Source organism: Astatotilapia calliptera, chromosome 23 (genome assembly GCF_964374335.1).
Source record: "Astatotilapia calliptera chromosome 23, fAstCal68.1, whole genome shotgun sequence".
Taxonomy (NCBI): Eukaryota; Metazoa; Chordata; class Actinopteri; order Cichliformes; family Cichlidae; genus Astatotilapia; species Astatotilapia calliptera.
In genome coordinates this window covers 49,475,081-49,490,310 of record NC_137443.1, presented here as the reverse complement: position 1 = coordinate 49,490,310, position 15,230 = coordinate 49,475,081, and the positions used below count along the sequence as shown (strand labels likewise).

At 44.4% G+C, this 15,230-nt stretch overlaps 1 long non-coding RNA gene across 1 annotated transcript in view; it reads right to left on the bottom strand.

The window, feature by feature from the left end:
* LOC145424235 (uncharacterized) overlaps positions 1–4,883 on the bottom strand; it is a 208,138-nt gene extending 203,255 nt beyond the window's left edge. The window contains exon 1 of the long non-coding RNA XR_013905256.1: positions 4,598–4,883. This is a non-coding gene — a long non-coding RNA (uncharacterized LOC145424235). The remainder of the gene's footprint in view (positions 1–4,597) is intronic.
* Between the last annotated feature and the right edge of the window lie 10,347 nt (positions 4,884–15,230).

The window sequence follows — 15,230 nt, the reverse complement described above, 5'->3', positions numbered from 1 at the left end:
ACAAGTAAAAATAAGGGAATAAAAAAGAACTTCAGTGTCCCAGAAAGTTGATTGTGTTCATCATTCATTACCTTGTTGTTAAAGGACAAACAGGTTTACCGAGGTTTTCCTGCAGTTTCTATGCAGACCAGGAGGAGCCAAGAATCAAACCACCAACCTTCAGTATATCAGTAGATGCCCTGCTCTACCTCCTGAGCTACCTAAGCTGCATCAGCTTCAAAATGAAAATTAAACACAACAGGTCGGCAAGTATAGAGAAAGAATCAGAATACTTTATTGATCCATTTTTTTTTCCCATTCATTCGCTTCCGCTTATCCTTTTCAGGGTCGCGGGGGGCGCTGGAGCCTATCCCAGCTGTCATAGGGCGAGAGGCGGGGTACACCCTGGACAGGTCGCCAGTCTGTCGCAGGGCCAACACACAGACAGCCAGACAGACAACCATTCGCACTCACACATTCACACCTAGTGACAATTTGGATTATCCAGTTAACCTATCCCCACAAGCTGCATGTCTTTGGATGGTGGGAGGAAGCCGGAGTACCCGGAGGGAACCCACGCAAACACGGAGAGAACATGCAAACTCCACACAGAAAGACCCCGGCCTGATGGTGGAATTGAACTCAGGACCTTCTTGCTGTGCGGCAACAGTGCTAACCACCGTGCCACCGTGCTATCTTTATTGATCCCTGGGGGAAATTATTTTTTGTTACAGTGCTCCATTATAAACCAACATTAAGACAAGACAGACAATACGCTAACTAAGAATAGTACAATATATACATATATATACATACATATATAAGTCACTCATAAATAAATAGCTGGAAAAGAAACGTGTAGTTGTTGCAGTAACCAGTGTGTTAAGTGGATGCGTTGTACAGGGAGCCACAGGCAGGAAAGATTTCCTGTGTCGTTCAGTGGTGCATCATGGGTAATCTCAGTCTCTCACTGAACGTGCTCCTGTGACTGACCAACATGTCATGGAGTGGGTGGGAGGTGTTATCCAACATTGTCTTTATCTTGGACAGCATCCGCCTCTCCGACACCACCTTGAGGGAGTCCAGCTCCATCCCCACAACATTGCTGGCCTTACGGATCAGTTTATTAAGTCTGTTGGCATCTGCGACCCTCAGCCTGCTCCCCCAGCATGCAACAGCATAGAGGATCGCACTGGCCACCACAGACTCATAGAAAATCCTCAGCATTTTCTGGCAGATGTTGAAGGACCTCAGTCGCCTCAAAAAATAGAGACGACTCTGGCCCTTCCTGTAAAGTGCTGTGGTGTTTTTAGCCCAGTCCAGTTTATTGTCAATGTGTACTCCAAGGTATTTATAGTCCTCCACAATGTCAACACTGACCCCCTGGATTGAAACAGGGGTCAAGTGTTTCCTGGTCTTCCTGAAGTCCACGATCAGTTCCTTGGTCTTTGCCACGTTGAGCTGCAGATGATTCTGCTCACACCACGTGACAAAGGAGTCGACCACAGCCCGGTACTCTGTCTCATCATCCCTGCTGATGCATCCAACCACCGCAGAGTCATCAGAAAACTTCTGAAGATGGCAGGTCTCTGTGCAGTGGCTGAAGTCTGTGGTGTAGAGGGTGAAGAGGAAGGGGGAGAGGACAGTCTCCTGTGGTGCCCCTGTGTTGCTGATCACCTTGTCAGACACACACTGTGGGAGACGTACATATTGTGGTCTTCCTGTCAGGTAATCAACAATCCAGGACACCAGAGAAGCATCCACCTGCATCGCTGCTAACTTATCACCCAGGAGGGTCGGCCTGATGGTGTTGAAAGCACTGGAAAAGTCAAAAAACATGACCCTCACAGTGCTCGCCGGCTGGTCCAGATGGGTGTAGACACGATTGAGCAGGTAGATGATGGCGTCCTCAGTTCCGAGACGAGGCTGATAAGCGAACTGAAGGGGATCCAGGTGTGGTCTTACTATGGGTCGCAGCTGGTCCAGGATGAGCCTTTCCAGGGTTTTCATGATGTGGGAGGTCAGTGCCTGTGCCTGTAATCCTGGGGGCCACTGGGACGTGGCGTCTTTGGTACAGGGACGAGGCATGATGTCTTCCACATCACTGGGACCCTCTGCAGACTCAGACTCAGCATAAACAGTTTATGAAGGACTGGATTGGTCAGTGGTTTAACACGTGTTGTGTGTTGATTTAGATCCAACACATTTTTTCATGAAGTCCTCTTTTTAATATCACAGTTGTGTTAGCTAACAACGCAGCTGTTTTAGAAGTGCAATAAAACTATTCTTATGACTTATGTGAACACTTTATACTGTAAACATTTGGAAAAGATTGCACGTTTCATGTCTTTTTGGTCAGATTCTGCCTATAAGGAAGGAAAGTAAATGTGAGTAACAACATGCCAGATTTCTTTAACCAACACCATTGGACACACCAGAATAATGAACATAATGGCAAGAAAGAGGGATTACTTTATTATGGATGCATTTAAGAATAGGCCTCTTTACGTAAGACCTAATGCCTCAAGTCATGAGACCTAACGCTGCTGACGATCCTGCACTGAAGCTTACAGCACACTGTGGGTTTGACTTTTATGGCCTAATTACTCAATTTAAAGGCTATGATGATGACACACTAAATGTGTTTGTGTGCATAAGAGAACTCGTGGTGTAATGATTAGTTTTACAATGAGGGCTGGACTTCATGCTCTTTTGGGTGTGTATATGGTAAATGAACTGGGTCTCATAAAGCGCTTTTCTTCTCTACTTTAGCACAACAAAGGGCCCATTTACATTCACATTAATGCAAGAGCTTCCTTTCATTCACACACATTCACACACATCTGGAGTGACTTTGGGTACCCAGGTATAGTTGGCACGCAGACTGGAGCAGGCAGGGATCTGACCACGTTCCGATCAGTAGATGTTCTTCCTCCTGTGTCCCAACCTCTGTGTGTGAGTGTGTCATAATTCATTGGTGTGGCTCCATTAATGAATTATGGTGTGCCTACATAACTATATTGTCTGTCAGTGTGTCTACATGACCAGTTTATTTTTTACTGTGTTAAATAAGTTTCATTGTTCTTGTAACAGTGACAAAAAAGATTGTATTCCAATCATTCTCCAAGCTGCTTACCCAACGTGAAATATTTAATGTCCACATTCAAACCTCACTAATGGCCTAATCAGTAAATGAGGCCTACACACACACACACACACACACACACACACACACACACACAAAAATTATAAGATAAGTTTAAATAAAAAGTACATCCTTACTACTTCTATAGGAATTAAAGAGAAAGTAGCTGATAATCCTATGTATGTGAATAACTGATAATCGGTAAATATAACCCTTACCTTTTGACATCTGGGACTACACTCTGAAATATATATAAACACATTTATGCATGTGCAATTAGGGAAAGACTGATCAAGTATGACCTGTTTGAAGTGTAGTCAGAAGAAAGCATCTTTTTTCTAAAAAGAACATGGCAGTGTGCTATGATTATAAATCACAGGATTTTAAGGGCAATGTCATTTGAACCGTGTCAATTCCAAGATCCTGCTTCTCACTTTCAAAGCGCTTCATAACCTCGGTCCTCCATATTTATCTCCACACATACTCACCCTATCGTACACTCCGCTCTTCTTCAGCTTCCCTTCTATCTGTTCCACCTGCTGGCCTGACTACCATGGGACTCAGAGCCTTTAGTTGTTCTGCCCCGAGACTTCCACCAGATCTCCGGACCACAAACTCGCTCACCACTTTTAAATCATGTCTCAAAGCTCATCTATTTAGAATTGCATACACCTGATCTGCCTTAGTCCATTTTTACCTGCTCAGCTTTTATGCTTTTGTTTTGGTTTTTTTACCTTATGTCTAAATTTTATTTTGCCATGTTTATATTTTATTGCTGCTATTGTTCTTGTGTTATTGTAAGGTGACGTTGAGGATCTTAAAGGAGCCTATAAGTAAAATATATGAATTATTATTATCATCATTATTACTCTACCACCTCAGACGCTTGAGAGACTTCCAACTGCCCTCCAAGGTGCTCAGGAACTTTTACTCGTGCACCATAGAGAGCATCCTGGCGGGAAACATCTTAACCTGGTTCGGGAACAGCACCATGCAGGACAGACGAGCTCTACAGAGGGTTGTGCGGTCAGATGAGCGCACCATCCGCTCCGAGCTCCCTGACCTGCACTCAATCTACAGCAGGCGGTGCTGGACCAAGGCCAGGAAGATCGTGAAGGACCTCAGCCATCCCAACAACAGACTGTTCTCTCTGTTGAGGTCAGGAAAGCGATTCCGCTCCCTGAAGACCAACACAGAGAGACTGAGGAGGAGCTTCTTCCCGCAGGTGATACGGTCTCTCAATCACACCACCACACAGTACTGACCCACACATACAGTTCTTACACACACACTGGACTTTCTGGACTTTGTTTTTGCACAACACTGGTCACTATATTCTTCATTTCCAGTTAATACTTGTACAGCTGCTGTTATTGTGTATATATTTATTTATATTTAGATTTCTTCATACATTCTTATATAGTTCTATATTGTGTATTGTGTATTTTGTTGTACAGTTATTTTATTTTCAACTTTAATTTATATATTTTATCTTATTCTTCCCAGTTAAATTTACCCTTCATTCTAATTTGTGTTGTACAGTTATTTCATTTTTAACCTTAATTTATATTTTATTCCTTCCTAGTTAAATTTACCCTTTTTAATTTTTCATATTTATTTCCTATCTTATTCATAGCCTTTCCTTTTTTGTTTTCTTTAGGTCACGAGCAGTTGTCCAAGCATTTCACTACATATCGTACTGTGTATGACTGTGTACGTGACAAATAAAATTTGAATTTGAATTTGAATTTGAATTATTATAAAGTGGAGACAAACAGTGGCCCATTTGGCAAAAATCCAAATACATCTGTGCAAACACCTAATATCAGCTATGAAGCATGGAGTTGGAAGTGTGGTGATTATTTTGCATCTACAGTGACCTGGGCACCTTGCAGTCAGTGAAGTGAAGGTGTTCTAGAATCCTATCTGAGGTACAACAGCTAAAGCTTGAACTAAACTGGATCACTCACCAGGACAATAATCCTAAACACACCAACATATATAAAAAAGAATAGCAGGAAAATAAATCAAGGTGTTAAATGGCCCAGTTCAATGCCAGACCTGATTGAAAAGCTGGGGCAGGACCTAAGAGAGTTAAATGAATGCCTGTAAAACACAAGTGAACTAAAACAGTGTTGTAAAGATTCAGCCAAAGTCTTCCACAACACTGTGAGAGCCTGATAGAGTCATTTATACAATTACAAGTCCTATAAGATACTGAATCATGGGGTGTGTTTAGTTGCTCCACACACTACTTTGACATTTTGGCTTAAATGAAAAAACAAAATGACACATGACAATACGTAATATGTTGTGGGCTGTGGTTTTTCTCAGGTTGTATTTATATGATTTTAAGACTTGAGGGTTATACTATGAACAAAGTTCCACACAGTGAGGCTTTCTTTGTGTTGACTGACTTGACCTAAAACCCCCAGCTGGCGAAAACAAGATCGCAGATATTGTGAGGTTGTTTTCAGCTTTCTCTGAGATGAAACGAGACAGACAAAATGTCTTTAAATTGTTCACAGATCAAACTGAAATACATTTAGATCAACTGAACAAATATTCTTGGTGTGTGTTCTCTGTTTCAGTAACTGCAATTTCTAGCATTTTTAAAGAGCTTCAGAAGCAGAATAAGTTATACAAATATTTTTTCTGATTGACTGATTTAGCACTTCATTGATTGGTAGTAAGGTGTAGTAACAACTTCCATCCACTGTATCCCACGTATTCAATTCAGGTCATAAGAAAGCTGGAGCTCATCTTCCCAGTTTCCATAGTGCAAGAGGTGGAGACGTGCTGAACAGTTTGAAAGTCGGTTACTGTAAATTTACTGTTTATTTTTATATACTCAGAGACAACATTTGTGTCATTTTTCTTTCAGATTTTTTTCTTTAAAACCCAGACTGATAAGAAAAGAGGACATCTGAGAATATGGAGAAGCCCTTTAGGCTTCTAACCTCATGTTTCCCACTTTTCTGCTTCAAACTGGAGTCCTATTTTGGTGGTGCAGTGGTGCAGTGGCTCATATTGTTACCTTTCAAGAAGAATGTTCTCGGTTTGATAGTGAGATGACTACACTGACTATGGACACAATCAAACACTTCTGAGACAGAAGAGGCTTTCCTCTGGCAACACTTCCAAACAAGCAACACCCGTTTGGTCTTTTTCCCATTTTCATTTTATGAAGCTTCACATTTAACTTGCTAACTGAGGTTCAAAGCTGTTGCTTTAACTTTTTATCGAATTCAAATTAGGGATGATGAGGGAGAAAAACATATGGTTCTTCAAAAGAGAAAAATACACAAATAAATCCATATCATGGAGTTTTTCAAAATGACCATTAAACCTTATGCAATGGGCAGCACGGTGGCACGGTGGTTAGCACTGTTGCCGCACAGCAAGAAGATCCTGAGTTCAATTCCACCATCAGGCCGGGGTCTTTCTGTGTGGAGTTTGCATGTTCCCCCTGTGTCTGCGTGGGTTCCCTCCGGGTATTACGGCTTCCTCCCACCGTCCAAAGACATGCAGCTTGTGGGGATAGGTTAATTGGATAATCCAAATTGCCACTAGGTGTGAATGTGCGAGTGAATGTGAGTGTGAATGGTTGTCTGTCCCTGTGTGTTGGCCCTGCGACAGACTGGCCTGTCCAGGGTGTACCCCGCCTCTCGCCCTATGACAGCTGGGATAGGCTCCAGCACCCCCCGTGACCCTGAAAAAGATAAGCGGAAGCGAATGGATAGATGGAACTTATGTAATATCGCAAGACGCATCATAACAATTCTGTTTTTGCACACGTCAAGTTCTACATCTTAATAGTTCACCAGCAAGCAGCCACCTGCTCCTGATTCCTAAAGTACTCTGTGGTTGTGTGTTTAGAGCCTGCTGAAATTTCTCTGTGCTTTCTTCCAAAACCTTCTCTTCTGCCTTTTTTCTCTGTCTTTCAGATCACTGATGTTCTTTATTTTTCCCTCTTTCACTCTTTCTCCATCTTTCCCTTTATGAGAAACTCTTTCTTCAACTCAGGCTGGCTGTTATTTTTTCTCCTTTTTTGATCATCCCTGTTCCTTCTCTTTCCTTCCTCTACTTACAGCTTCCCCTTTGCCATTCTAGCCTGAAATGTACCATTTTGTAATTACTATAATTTTTCTGAACCATATCCATTTATACGGATTAAGGATGAATATTCACAACACAATTACGTATTAAGCAATAGAAATGCTATCCAGTCTTTAAGTCTGATGTCATTAGCCATTTCCAGGTCCAAACTCTGCTGCAGATCCCAAAGTCACAGGAACTCTGCAGCATCACTGAGAGTCACAAACTGTCTAAATTCTTTCATCTTTAATAAAATGATCAGTGTGGCTCTACCAGGGGTAACATCCAGGCATCCATGAAAACAGAGTATATGACATTTAACAGAGTGGGAAGTTAGCTCGCTGGTTTCCACCTAAACATGATACACCAGCTCTGCTATCACTTCCAACATAAATGAAGACAGAAAACTAAACAGCAGTGATGTTTGTAGGGTTACTGAAGTTGGGCTAGCTGGTATATAATGATGTGCTACATGATCGCTAGCGAGGCAGCTATGTTAGCATAACATAAACACAGTGAAGTAGGAGGATGAACGCTAACTTTTTTCCACTCAATAAAAGTTAACATGAGGGTTCCCGATGGTTAGGCTGACAGTGATCACTGACTGTTTTTAGGGGCTTGTTCAGATGAAATAGAACAAGATACAAGCATTAAAAATGAACACAGAGTAGTTTGGACCCAAAAGCAGGGTTCATACTTCAACACTTAAAAGACCAGCTCTCGGGGCAGAGATAGCTCAGTAAATAGAGTCTTTGCCCCATCATTGTTGGGGGTTCAAATCCACCGAACAGCGGCTATCTGCTGAAGGTACCCTTGAGCAAGGTACCATCTCTACACACTGGTCCCCGGGTGCTGGATTGGTAGCTGCCCACTGCATCACTGAGTGAATGGGTTAAATGCAGAAGACCAAGCATTTTCCTATGGGATTAATAAAGTATACATTAACAATGAGATTCAAGACTTAAATACTTAATGACGAGAGCCATGATGTTTAATTTGTTAATATATATAATCTGTTATCTGTTATTAACCTCTGTCTCTCTTCCACAGCATGTCTTTATCCTGTCTTCCTTCTCTCACCCCAACCAATCACAGCAGATGGCCCCGCCCCTCCCTGAGCCTGGTTCTGCCGGAGGTTTCTTCCTGTTAAAAGGGAGTTTTTCCTTCCCACTGTTGCCAAAGTGCTTGCTCATAGGGGGTCATATGATTGGTGGGTTTTTCTCTGTACCTATGAAGCGCCTTGAGGCGACTTTTGTTGTGATTTGGCGCTATATAAATAAAATTGAATTGAATTGAATTTTACAGTACTTTCTTCTGTATTTTAATATTATCACACCTGCTTCTGGACAATGGATTTTTACGGTACCGGTAATGTCTTGTACCTTTTAAAATAAATATATATAATGGTCATGCAACACAGAGCACCTGTATAAAAAAGCCCAAAGCCGACTGTACTTCCTCAGGAGGCTGAGGTCTTTCAACATCTGCAGGAAGCTCCTGAGGATGTTTTACCAGTCAGTGGTTGCTGGAGTACTTTTCTATGCTGTGGTGTGCTGGGGGAGCAGCACAGCAAAGAAGGACTCATGCAGGCTGGAGAAACTGATCAGGAGGGCTAGCTCTGTGGTCGGCATGAAGCTGGACACTCTGGTGACAGTGGCAGAGAAAAGGACACTAAAGAAACTGCTGGACATTATGAACAATGCTGGGCATCCTCTGCACACGGCCATAAACAACCAGAAGAGTCTGTTCAGTGACAGGTTGCTTCTCCCAAAGACAAGAACCAACAGACTTAAAAACTCCTTTGTCCCACACGCCATCAGACTGTTTAACTCCTCTCTGGAGGGGAGAGGGAGGGGAAACAGGAGGACAAAGGAGGGGGGGACAACTAAGCTGTAGTGCCTCTTCACCTCACTGTGCAATACCTTTGTGCAATACCTTTGTGCAATACTTTTGTAAATAGTCAATGGTGCAATAGACCTCAATACTTGAAATGTGCAATTCACTTGTATTTTTATTTTTTATTCCTATTTATTCTATTTATCCCCTTTGTATATTTTATTTATATTTGTCTCTGTATATATATATATATATATAGGGTTAGGGTTAGACCATGTTGGAGTAAAGATGGTCTAGAGTGTCCTCTCCTCTGGTGGGACATTTGACAGGCTGATAGATCTTTGGGAACACAGTCTTTATGTCGGCCTTATTAAAGTCACCTGCAATTATGTGAACACCGTCCGGGTGGGTCCGCTGCTCTTCTTTACTGCTGTTCAGCAGGATAGAGAGCGCCGTGTTTGCATTGGCGTCGGATGGATTGTGCGCAGCCGTGATGATCACAGCTGTTCGTTCTCTCGGTAGAAAAAAGGCCAGGATCTTATTGACATGTATTTGAGGTTTGGGGAGCAGTGACTGTTTATAATTGTCCCGTTGTCGCACCAGCTTTCATTAGGGTTGCCAACTCCCTGAAAAATAAATAAGGGACACCTCGTGGCCAGGGCCGGGCGACCCAGTTGTCTTCACCCTTCCCAGTGTGGTGAATTTTCTAGCTCTTTTTTTGTGTGTGAAATTATTTTTTTAACCATTTGACTTGAAGTTGATTTAAGTAGATTCATATTCTATTCTTTGTGATATGACCATATGTGAAACAAGTGATCATTTAGCCATTTACTTTTAGCTCAAAATGACAACATTAACACGTAGCGCTGATATTCACTGCACATGCCCATATTAACTTTTTCCAGCCAGGTGTTTTCCTTTTCCCATTCTTCCCTTTCTCTGAGCGAACAAACATTGCTGCTCTAATGCTGGGCTTACACTGTGCGTTTTTTGGCCCATTTTGAGACGATTTTTGAGTCGTGCGACCGATTTGGTGATCGGACCGATTTTGGCCTTCATCGTGCGTCGTGTAGTATACGTGGGGTAACGAGAAGTGATTAACACCTCACGACCCGCTCCCGATCATCAATCGCTCGTGACGTGTCACCGCAGCCGCTCACACTGCTCACGCACAAACACGTAAACGTCGGTGAAAAAGATGGAGCAGCACGGCTGTGCAGCGTGTGATCTGGACACAAGCGATGGAGGCACAACTTGTAGAACTTTGGAAAGCTCATCCGAGCCTTTTCGATGTGGCCTCACAAAATTATCACGACCACAACAACCATGAAAATAGTTGGATTTACATGCTGCTCAATCACAGCTGCCTGATCAATGTTTTTCATTAGCAATTGAGCATAGTTGATGGTGGTGGTCTGTCTGTGTGAGTGAAAGACAGAGGGAGAGAGCGACAGATTGTCTGTTATAACCTTCATTTTATGGAGGCACAGTGTGAGCACTCAGGTCGCATCAGAGCATCGGGCGGTATAGTGTGAGACCCTGCATCGTGACCTACCAACTTCTAACCCCTGCGAGTCAATCGTGCAGTTTGAGCAGGAGCTGAATAACGCGACTGAAAAACTCGCACAGTGTCTGCCCAGCTTTAGGTGTACTGTCATCCAAAACTTGCACCACAGTGTCGGCGTTTGTTTCCCTGTTGGCCATGCTTGTTGTTGTGGTCATCTGTTGTCTGCCGGTATTTTCTCCGCAAGCGAGCTTTCCTCGACGAATGAGATAAGCGGTAATCTGACTTGTCATACTCGAATTGTCATAAGTGTGCTGTCAGCTCATTGTTCACAAAGCAAGAGAGGGGCTGGGAATTATGCTTTCAAACAAAGCGTTAATTCCATAAACATTTATAGACTACTTTTGATTCTCACTGTATTACGGGACAAAGTGCGTCCCTTATTAGCTCAATACGGGACGTGTACTTTTGTTTCTAAATACGGGACGATTCCGTTTTTTAAGGGACGGTTGGCAACCCTAGCTTTCATGCACCTTTGTCCTGTCCCAGAGCAGAGTGCGGCCTGCTAGGCTAGCTGCATGCTAGCATTGCCGGTTGAAGTCAGGTTTCGGTGATGATCAAGGCACAGCAGTCACGAACATAGCGATTTCCCACTAGTTGTAATTCCAGGTCATCTGTTTTTTTTTTGTTTTTTTTTTGTGTCCCGTTTGGATCTTTAGCCATCAGAATTGTTGTCTTAAGGCCAAGAAAGATGCCAAGCGGATTTATTTTACCAAGTGGATCATCATGGCCTTGCCATATTGGTCCATTTGATTGACCTTTATTATAATTATGAATTTATTTTATTTTCAGTTGCTACAAACGGGACAGACATGATTGGGGGATAGGACAGCGAGAAAGAATGAAAGAAAGAGAGGGAGAGAAAGAAAACCAAAGGGGAGACAACCCGTTCTCACTCCCAAAGCGTAACATTTTACGCTAGGTGACAAATCGTCACCATATTACGTTTTCGGCTACCCACCACGTTCCTAAATGACGACCTCGGAAAAAAGAGGACATATGAGAACCGTCTGGACTGAATCTACACATGTTCGCTCTTTTTCTTCAAATCGCTTAGAAACACGCTATTTAACATCATTAAAGACCTGGTTAAGGTCAGGAATAAGGTTATGGTTAGGGCTAGGGATAAGGTTAGGTTTAGGGCTGGAATACAGGGCTGGAACGTCTATTTCCGCGGGAGTGTCATTCACTGGATTCCAGCCATAACCCGCCGCGTACCATAAGAACGCCGAAGGTCTCCTTTCGCGTTCCCCAGGAACGCCGCGGGACGTGACAAAACGTCGACATGTTACGCCTCGGGAGTGAGAACGCTCTGGGGGAGAAGAGACGGTGAGAAGGGGGGAAGAAAGAAAGAAAAAGAAAAAAAAAACAAACAAACAAAAAAAACAAAACACCTGGGTCACCTGTATGGAGAAAAAAAAACAGAAGAGAAAGCAAACAACAAAGAGCAACATAATAAAAAAAACGGCACCATCACAATAAACTAGCTAGCAGTAGATATCAAATTCAAATTCAAATTTTATTTGTCACACACACACAACCATACACAGTATGACATGGGGGTGAAATGCTTGTAGCTGTACAATGCCCGACCATTAAATGACAGAAGAAAAGTTTTACAATATTTACAATTTACTACAAAAATTTACAAATTAACTTAGGAATTTACAGTAAAGAATGTGCAAATAGCAGAAGAGATTATAAAGATAAGGATTATAAATTATAGGAATTATAGGATTATAGGAAATGTGTGGTGGTGCGTGTAGTGACGTGTGTGAGAGTCCAGTCTTATAGTGACGTGTTTGGGAGAGTCCAGTCCTACACCTGGTTCAGGGCCCGAATAGCCTGGGGGAAGAAGCTCCTCCTCATTCTCTCTGTTTTGGCCTTAAGGGAGCGGACGCGCTTCCCAGACCTCAACAGTGAGAAGAGTCCATTGTTGGGATGGGAGAGGTCCATCATAATCTTCCTAGCTTTGGACTTGCACCGCTTGGTGTAGATGGACAGCAGGTCAGGGAGCTCTGATTGAATGATGCGTTCTGCCGAGCGCACCACCCTTTGCAGATCTCGTCTGTCCTGCTTGGTGCTGTTCCCAAACCAGGTGCAGATGTTTGACGTCAGGACGCTCTCGATGGTGCAGGAGTAGAAGTTCTTGAGCACCTTCAGTGGCAGATGGAAGTCTCTAAGTCTTCTGAGGAAGAAGAGACGCTGACGGGCTTTCTTAACCAGGGTGTTGATGTGACAGGACCATGACAGGTCCTGAGTGATGTGGACACCCAGGTATCGGAAACTGTCCACTCTCTCCACTGGCGTGCCACTGATGATGAGGGGTTTGTAATTCCTCGCCTGCTTTGTAGTGAAGTCCACGATCAGCTCCTTAGTCTTGCTGATGTTTAGGAGGAGGTTATTCTCCTGGCACCAGGTCTCCAGGTTCCTAATCTCCTCCAGGTAGGCCGTCTCGATGTTGTCGGAGATCAGGCCCACAACAGCAGTGTCGTCAGCAAACTTGACAATGGAGGTGGTGTCGGATGTGGCAACACAGTCATAAGTGTACAGTGAGTACAGCAGGGGGCTTAAAACACAGCCCTGAGGCGCTCCAGTGCTGAGTGAGATGGAGGGGGAGACTTGTTTTCCTACCCTCACTGATTGGGGTCTGTCTGTGAGGAAGTTGAGGATCCACTGACACAGTGATGAGCTGAGTCCTAGATCCGTCAACTTGGTGAAAAGCTTAGAGGGAATTATTGTGTTGAATGCTGAACTGTAGTCCACGAACAGCATCCTAACATAATTCCCTCTGCCAGTGTCCAGGTGACTCAGGGATGTGTGGAGCAGGTGAGATATGGCATCGTCTGTGGAACGATTAGTCCGGTAAGCAAACTGAAGTGAGTCGATGGTGGGAGGAAGTGAAGAAGTGATGTGATCTCTCATCAGTCTTTCAAAACACTTCATCACAATTGAAGTCAGTGCTACTGGACGGTAGTCATTGTGGCAAGCGGGCTGTTGTTTCTTTGGAACAGGGACAATAATGGACCGTTTGAAGCACGTGGGAACCACAGCTTGGGCCAGGGAGAGGTTGAAGATCTCCGTGAACACCGGTGCTAGTTGATCAGCGCAGGCTCTAAGGACCCAGCCAGGGATTGCATCTGGTCCTGCTGCCTTCCTGGTGTTCACCCTCCTGAAGGTGTTCCTCACGGCATGCTCTGTGATGACGAATGCATTTTCTTCACTGGTGCACTCCGAGCGCGCGCAGCCGTTTGTCGTTTTAATTGCTGCGGCGTCGAAGCGAGCATAAAACGTGTTCAGCTCATCAGCCAGTGAAGCATCGGCATTCATCATTGAAGAAGCTGGTCGTTTATAGTCCGTTATAGTCCGCAGTCCTTTCCACAGGCTCCTAGAGTCGCACTGTCGTAGCTGTGACTCTAGTTTTTCCCCGTAGCTCCGCTTTGCCTTTCGGACCGCGCTGCGCACGTTGTAGGACGCAGCCTTGTATAGGTCCATATTACCGGAGACAAGCCCTTCATTGTAGGCAGCGGTGCGTGATCTCAGAGCGTCGCGGATGTTTTTATCCACCCACGGCTTCTGGTTGGGAAACGTTCGGATGATAGTTCTTTCTGCTGTGTCGTCCGCTAGTTTCCCGATAAATCCCACAACCGCTTCCGTAAACATGTTGATGTCATCAGAGCTGCGCCGAAACATGTCCCAGTCTGCATCATCCAGTGCGTCCTGCAGCGCGGCCACCGATTGGTCCGTCCAGCGAGCGACCTCCCTCCTGATTGGTGGTTGCTGCTTTAGCCTTTGTTTGTAAGCAGGTATGAGGAAGATGGCGGAATGGTCCGATTTTCCAAATGCCGGCAGGGGTTGAGCCTTGTAACAGTTCTTGAACGGGGTGTAGCAGTGGTCTAATGTCCTCGTGCCCCGGGTGGGGCAGTTGATGTGCTGGTGAAGGTTGTGAAATGTCCGTTTGAGATTCACTCTGTTAAAATCTCCCATAACAATGAGTGCGGCATCTCGGTGAAGTGTTTGTTGATGTGTGAGAGCCTCATGTAGCTCACATAAGGCAGTGTCCGAGTCCGCGTGAGGCGGAATGTAAACAGTGCAGGCAATGACCGCAGTGAATTCCCGAGGGAGATAGAAAGGGCGACACTTAACAATCAAAAGCTCCAGATTGGGCGAGCAAGAGCGTGTGAGTGGGGAGATGTTTGTGCTGTCGCACCATCTGTTGTTCACCATCAAACACACTCCACCACCTCTTTTCTTCCCCGACTCCATTGTCCTGTCCATGCGGTAAACCGAAAAGAACCCCGTCGGCTGCACGGCGTGGTCTGGTATCGCTGGGTTCAGCCAAGTCTCGGTGAAGCAGAGGAGGTTGCAGTCCCGAATGTCTCTCTGGAACTTGATTCTGGCTCTGAGGTCATCAAGCTTGTTCTCGATGGATTGAATATTGGCTAGCAGGATACTGGGCATGGGTGCGCGGTGTGCGCGAGCCCGTAGCCTGTTCCTGATGCCGGCTCTTTTATCTCGAGGCCGTCGCTTAGGGTCGCGTGCTTTGTTCTCTCTCAGGATCTCCTTTGGCCAGGTTGGGTCCGGAGTTAAACATGGTGAAATGTTCGT